This window comes from Nicotiana tomentosiformis, chromosome 12 (assembly GCF_000390325.3).
Source record: "Nicotiana tomentosiformis chromosome 12, ASM39032v3, whole genome shotgun sequence".
Classification (NCBI taxonomy): Eukaryota; Viridiplantae; Streptophyta; class Magnoliopsida; order Solanales; family Solanaceae; genus Nicotiana; species Nicotiana tomentosiformis.
In genome coordinates, this window is record NC_090823.1 from 122,994,197 (window position 1) to 123,001,800 (window position 7,604).

The window sequence follows — 7,604 nt, forward strand, 5'->3', positions numbered from 1 at the left end:
TCATCTTCTTGCAATACAACATCATCACTCACAATCTTCTTTGGATTAGAGGTACTTGCATCTCCACCTCTACCGCTTCTTGTGGTCACCGCCATAGCATGGCCTGTATTGTTCCCACCCTCCGGGTTTACTACCGTATCACTTGGTAGTGCCCCTTTAGGGCAAGTGTTCAATGCTTGAGAAATTTGACCCATTTGTACTTCCAAGTTGCGAGTAGAGGTAGTATAGGAGGCTATTTGGGCATCGGAGTCAGCATTCCTTTCCATCATTTGTTTGAACATACTCTCTATCCGCCCTATCTCATTGTTTGAAGAACTTTGCCCTTGAGATGAATATGGAGGCGGATTGTTGGATTGTTGATACATTGGGGGCCTTTGAAAGCCCGACCCCCGGTCGCCTTGATTATTATTATTCCATCCCCCTTGGTTTCCATTGTCGCCCCAATTGTTATTGTTGTTTCCCAAATTGTTCGAGTTGCTATTGTTTCCATTGTTCTGATTCCTTTGGCCTTGGTTTCCCCAATTTTGATTGTTCCCTTGCGATCTTCATTGTTGATTTGGAGCATTGCTCTGTTGACGTTGGTAGTTACTGGCATATAACACTTCCTCACTTTGATCATCATAAGAATCGTCTTGATTGTAACCACTAATGCTTTGCTCATATTGATCTTGATTGTTTTGCATTTGTTGACCACGCTGTCTCCTCTTGTTGACCCTTGAACTTGCTGAAGCTGGGCCTTTGCTAAATGATTCATAGTAGTTGTCAACTGGGCTATGGCTTGTCCGTGATCATGAAGTTCCTTGTGAAGATGGATGACATTAAGGTCACCCTAAGGAACATTTGCCCGACTCTGCCAAGCTAAGGATGTGTCAGCCATCTCATCAAGTATGTCACAAGCATCGGCATAAGGCATTTTTATAAAATCTCCCCCAGCTAGATGATTCACCACACACTGGTTGGTCGTGTTGATGCCCCTATAGAATGTCTGTTGAATCATTGCTTCAGTCATATCATTGTTTGGGCATTCCTTTACCATTGTCCGGTATCGCTCCCAGATTTCATGTAGGGGTTTATTAGGTTCTTGTTTAAAGGCTAAGATCTCATCCCTCAATGCTGCCATATGACCCGGTAAGAAACACTTGGCTATAAACTTGTTTGCCAACTCATCCCACGTTTGTATGGAGTGGTTGGTAGCCTCTCGAGCCAGTCCAAAACTTTCCCTCTAAGTTAAAATGGGAAAAGTCTCGATCTCAGAGCGTCCTCCGACACGTTCGTCTGCTTGCTCCCCCAGCATGTGTCTACAAAACCCTTTAGATGCTTATATGCATTCGGATGAGGAGCTCCAGTGAAAAAGCCCCTTTGCTCCAATAGGGTCAGCATGACATTTGTAATTTGAAAATTGCCCGCCCGAATCCGGGGCGGGACAATTGCACTTGTGTAACTTTCATTGGGTAGCACCCGGTGTGCTGCCCGTGATGAGGTGGGGGAGGGTTTGGAATGTTGTCATTAGCCTGGCGGCCTCTTCTTTGGAATTGAGGTTCTAGATTAACCTCATCCTCACCATTGTCATCTACCTCCTCCCCCGGAAGAACATGTCCGAGCGCATTATTATGAGCCATTTGGTACCTAAAGCGATTGATACATAAAAGTTAGAAAAACAGAAGGAAAGAAAAACAAGACACACAAATAGTTAGATAGATAGCCAACACCGTCTAACTCCCCGACAATGGCGCCAAAAAGTGATCGAGGCAAAACCTACACCACTATAGAGTAGCAAGGATGGTCGATGCAGTTTTACCAACAAGGTCGGGATCGATTTCCACAGGGAGTTAATTTGGTTTGGAGTTGGGTATCTAACTAATCTAGATGTGCATGTTGTTCCTAGTTGCACTTCCAAATATTGTTGCGATTGATTCTATTCTAATTTTATACTATTGTATGCTGAGTGTAAGCTAAATACAATATTTTTGGTGAAAATTTTCAAGTGTTAAAAGGCACTAGGGAAGTGACTTCCGCCTAGGTGAGTATCAAATGGGTATCAAAAATCTAGGACAAGCTTGTTATGATTGGGGTCGTGATATAACCATCACACATAAGTGCTCACTCTATACCTCTCGGTAGTTTGAGTGACTTTGCCCGATTTGTCTTTCTCAAGCCCAAATGGGTGTTCATACAATACGAGTGAAATTGGCTCAAGTCGGGTATTACTATATCTAGGTTTAACCCTTTAATTGGGGCTATCAATCTATTGAGTTCACCCCAATTTCTTGTTAGCCTAATTTTTCTAGACTTAGTCCCTCTTTCTCAAGAAGAGCCTAAGTCATAAAGGTATGTGTCAGTGTTTGCAACCACTAATTCAACAATTTTAGCATGGATTAGGCTAAATATCACTAACCCATAAATAATTAAGCCCTAAAATTTAAGACCCATTAAATACTCACACTAGGGTTGGGTCACAACCCTAGCTATAGGGTCTAGCTACTCATAATAGTAGCAGAAATCGAAGATAAAGATGAATTATAAGCCATAATATTAAAGTACAAGATGAAAATCTAAAGTTTGAAGGTAAATCTACTCTAAAATTTCCCAAAAAGGGAAAAATCAGTCGTTCACGTGCTCTCCTAAACAAAACTTAACCTAAAATTGATAAAAGAATCTATTTATACTAGGCTAAAATTTTCGGACAAAGATGCCCCTGCAGAGGATTCACGGACGTGTAATTCTGACCGCGTCCGCGCTTGAGCTTTCGCGGCCGTGTAATAATGAGCACGGTCCACACTTCTTCAATACTGGGGTTGGATTGGGCTTAGTTTCGCGGACCGCATAATTTCAACCGCGTTCGCGTATGCTTCCATCGCGGCCGCGTAATTTGGACGCGGACCGCGTTCTTCAGTTAAACCCGACTTGCAGGGTCTCTGAACCTCAAAATGCGCTCTCAGCGGAATTCCTTTCACGGCCGCGCCAAAGATTTCGCTGCCGTGCCTTTCCAACGCGGCCAGCGGTGATTTTAGTACTCAAAGCACCTTCTCTGAATCTACTTTCGTGGACCGCGTAATAGTGGCCGCCTCAACGGTGGTCATTACGCGGCCATGCTTTTCTGCTGCTCTCAGCGCTACAGTCTTAGCCTTGGATTCGTGCAGGTTTGACTCCTTCATGAGTTGATTATGGCTTCTTTGCCTCATATCGACAAAACCCTGCAAGCAAGAACATTAAGTTAGTTTTCGGGAATACTTTACACATTTTTGACCCAAAACCTAAGCAAAAGAGAGCAAATAATAGGCTAAAACCCCTAGTTATCATTTCTTCATTATTATTTCCATTGGTTATTATTTTTATCTGTGTTTGGATTGTAGAAATTCCTAAAGTTGAGAAATGGCAAATCCTTGATTTGAGGATCGATTCATGGATGAAATTGGATGATTTTCTGGATATAGGCCATATGAGTTATGGGTAATATCTATTTTCAATAATTTTTGAAATCTAGACTCATGGGCCCGAGGGTTGACTTTATTGACTTTTTGAGCGGAGTTGGGAATTATTATAAATAAATTAATTATGATGTTGGAGTATATTTTTATTGGTTTTTCATGATTGTTTGACTAGTTCGGATCGATGGGAATTTGGTTTGAGGTGTTAGAGAGGCTTTGGAGCCGGTTATGGAACTTCGGAGTGAGGTAAGTCTCATGTCTAACCTTGTGAGGAAAAAATTACCCCGTAGATGTTATATTCTTATGTGCTACATGTTGTGGGAGCTACACATGTATGAGGTGATAAATGTCCGTGTGTATGCTAGAATTCCTGATTATGTTCAGGTAGACTTAGGTTCACGCCATGCTATAATTGTACTATTTTAGTTATCCTTACTCGTTTAAATTCCTTTATATCGCGTTACGACTTGAGACTAGACTTGAATATGGTGATAAACTCGCTATTGTAGTGATGTGACGAGTTACTTGATAATCCGCAGAATAATTTGTGCTTCCCTTATGAATTTCTCATGTATTGTGCGTATTCATCGCAAGGTTTTCCTTAAAATTCATAACTCACATGTTTGTTCGTGAATGGGGTCCGTTAAAGCATCTTATTCTAATGGGATCTGGTCGTTCGCCTCGGCAGGATTATGTACCACATTCTTATCGGAGCGGGTCATTCACCTCAGCAGTATAATAGATGCATCTATGGTTCATGCCGTTTGACCCTCGGTAGTGCACACATTATGATGGGATCGGGCCGTTCCCCGCGACATTTCTATAAAACACTCTTATGGACCGGGCCGTTCGCCTCGGCAGCCTCGTGCATAATCTTTGATAAGAAATCAGTGTATCCGCGCGTTGTTTTTTCTGATTTGAGTTGTGACGGCCTATCTAGTGAGGTCCATTTCATATATATTCTGGTTGAGGAGGTAACTGCTAATTGAGAGCTTGAGTTTACCGTTCAGAGGAGGATTATACCTCGTATTTATATTGGTTTATACTGTCTATTTACTCTTCCTCATATTGTTTACTTCTTACTATACATGATTTATTGGACCACTAGTAAGTGTCGATGTCGACCCCTCGTCACTACTTCTCCGGGGTTAGGCTAGGTACTTACTAGGTACGCGTTGATTTACATAATCATACTACACTTCTGCACTTATTGTGCAGGTTTACATTTCTGGTGGTCTCTTGGGCACAGAGGCACAGCTATTGGGGGACTTTACTGTGAGTTGCATTCTATATTGCGATCTGCAGCATACAGAGTCTCCAAGATTGAGAAATATTCCTTCTACTGATTCCTGGCATTTTATATGGTATTCCTTATCCGTTTGATAATGACATCTGAATTGTTGAGATAGAATACAAGATTGAGAAATTTATATCTTTAAAATAAATTATGGACGATTATGTAAATTACAGTCTTACCCAATTATTACTGTTGTGGTTCATATCCGTTTATGATTTATCATACTGCTTTATTGGACCTCTAGTAAGTATTGATGTCGCCCCCTCATCACTACTTCTTTGGGGTTAGGCTAGATACTTACTGGGTACCCGTTGATTTACATACTCATGCTACACTTCTGCACTAAATGTGCAGGATCTGACAGGTTCATTTGGTGGTCATCTTGACACGTAGGCACACTTGCTGAGGAGACTTTTGGTGAGCTGCATTCCAAGCTACGTATCGCAGCCCACAGAATCTCCATCATACTATTTACTCTATCTTGTCTTATTTACATTTCAGACAGATATTGTATTATTATTGTACTCCTTAGTAAATGCTCATGCACTTGTAAAACCGGGTTTTGGGGATACTGTTATGGTTCGGCTTAATATTGTCATCTTTTATTTTATATCTTACTAATATTTTAAGTATTCGTGATTTTAAAATGCATTGAATCCTTTACATAATAAGGCTTATGATTTTAAAAATAAAAAAATGAATAACTAAGATGATAGTTTACTGTTGGCTTGCCTAACAGCGACGTTGGGCGCCATCACGACCTATAGTGGGTTTTGGGTCGTGACTGTATCTTAACGAACACTTCTTTGTGGATAATATGTTTTTGTGTATGTTTCCTCCTAATGAGTTAGTTGCTCTGCCTTTACCAGAACTCTTGTTGTCGATCTTGATATCCCTATTGAAAGTAGAACATACAATTGTTCATGCAAGTAAACATATTGCGGTAAATATAGTCCAATATTTAGGATGTTTGTCCTTGTGCTTTATTTATTATATTTGCAAAACATAAACATAATAAAAATTATTTTCACACAATTTTAAAAGGATATTCCTTAGTTTCGGGAGACGAAAGTTGAATTCAAGGATAAGAATATACTTAGAAGCACATTAACCAGTATCATAATTTTTGCATGTATGACGTTATTCTCAAAACTTCTATATGCCATCGGTGTGCTATTACATAAGATATTCGGCATATATAAGTTTTTTCAGTAGCCTGGTGGGCATATGTTTCTTCAAAATTAACCTATATACTATGGAAGATCAATTTTAACTTAGTCTATTATATATACGGTGATACTAACATACGTAAGAAATAAGAAACTTAACAACAAACATGTAAGGTATAAGGCCATTTGGTATTAAAGTATTTAAGTATTCTTCTTCGTAGTAATTGTTGATATCATTTTCTACTGAGTCAAAAACTGAAAAATATTTTGTTTTTACTATAATATTTTGGTCGCACCTGCGGACTACTGGGCGCAGGTGTGATGGCCGTATGTGCGAACCTGAAGGCGCAGAAGCAGAATTGGTATCCCAGTATGAGGCCGCAGAAGCGGATATTTTGTGCGCACCTGCGACATCGCATGTGCGGTGGTGCTGATCGCAGAAGCAGAAGGAGTGCTGATGCGGATCTTTGGCTCGCACCTGCAATTGCGCAGAAACGGAAGAAGTTCCATAGGTGAGAGGGCTGGCTGTTGAGTGTGGATCCGCAGATGTGGGAATATTCTCGCAAATGCGAGGCCACAGGAGCGAAAGTTTTTACGCAAATGCGAAGAGGCCTGAGCAGCAGATAAAATTGTGGGTTTTGAGGTTATTCTTATTTTCGGATTTTGGAGCTCGGATTGGGCGATTTTTAAGAGGGGGGTTTCCACACGACTTGGGGTAAGTATTCTTGACTTACTTGTGATTATATTTTATGAATTAATCTTCATTTTCGGCATTGGATTATTGATTTTTGAAAGAGAAAACGGAGGAAGCTAGTATGGTTATACTCAAAATTGAATGGGTTGTCAGATTTTGTGAGTTTCATTAGGTTCCGAGATGCGGGCCCGGGTTTGGTGTTTTGGCTCATTTTGGGCTTTTGATTAAAGATTTGACCTTTATCGATTGGGTTTATTTCCCTTGGCATTATTTGATATATTTGAGTTTCTTTTGACTAGTTTCGAGCCGTTCGGAGGTCGGTACGCGCGAGATGAAATTTTTGGATCATCACTTGGCTTGCTTGGTATTGGATCTAGCTTGTTCAAGGTAAGTAACACTTCTAAACTTGAAGGTGAGGGTATAAACCCTGATTATACATGTTATGTGATTTGTTTGGAGGTGACGCACATGCTAGGTGACGGGCGTGTGGGCGTGCACCATAGAAATTGAGACTCGGTCGATTCCGTAGAGTTGTGTAGGCAATTAACTTGTTGTGATGACCCAAAAGGTCATCTTATGTTTTAGAACCTGATTCTGTGCTCTTAAGCCTTGAAAAATCTCATTTTACCCTCCTTGATTTGCGTGCATAGTCTGGGCGTGTTTCTAGAAAGCTTTTATGTTGACAATTGATGAAAATAAGAATTTTTTCCTTAAAAGTTGATTCTAGTTGACTTCGATCAATATTTTCGGTGAACGGGCCCGGATCAATATTTTCACGGTCCCGGTGGGTCCATATCAAAATATAGGACCTAGGCATATGCCCGGAATCGAATTCGGAGGTCCCTAGCTCGAGTTATAAATTTTTGATAAAAATTAAAAGTCTGAAAATCTAATGTCTTTAAGAATTTATTAATGTTTGGCATTGTTAGTACCGGGTTCGTATTTTTGTTCCGGAGTCCGGTACAGGTTCATTATAATATTTACAACTTATCTGTGAAATTGGTGAGAAACGGAGT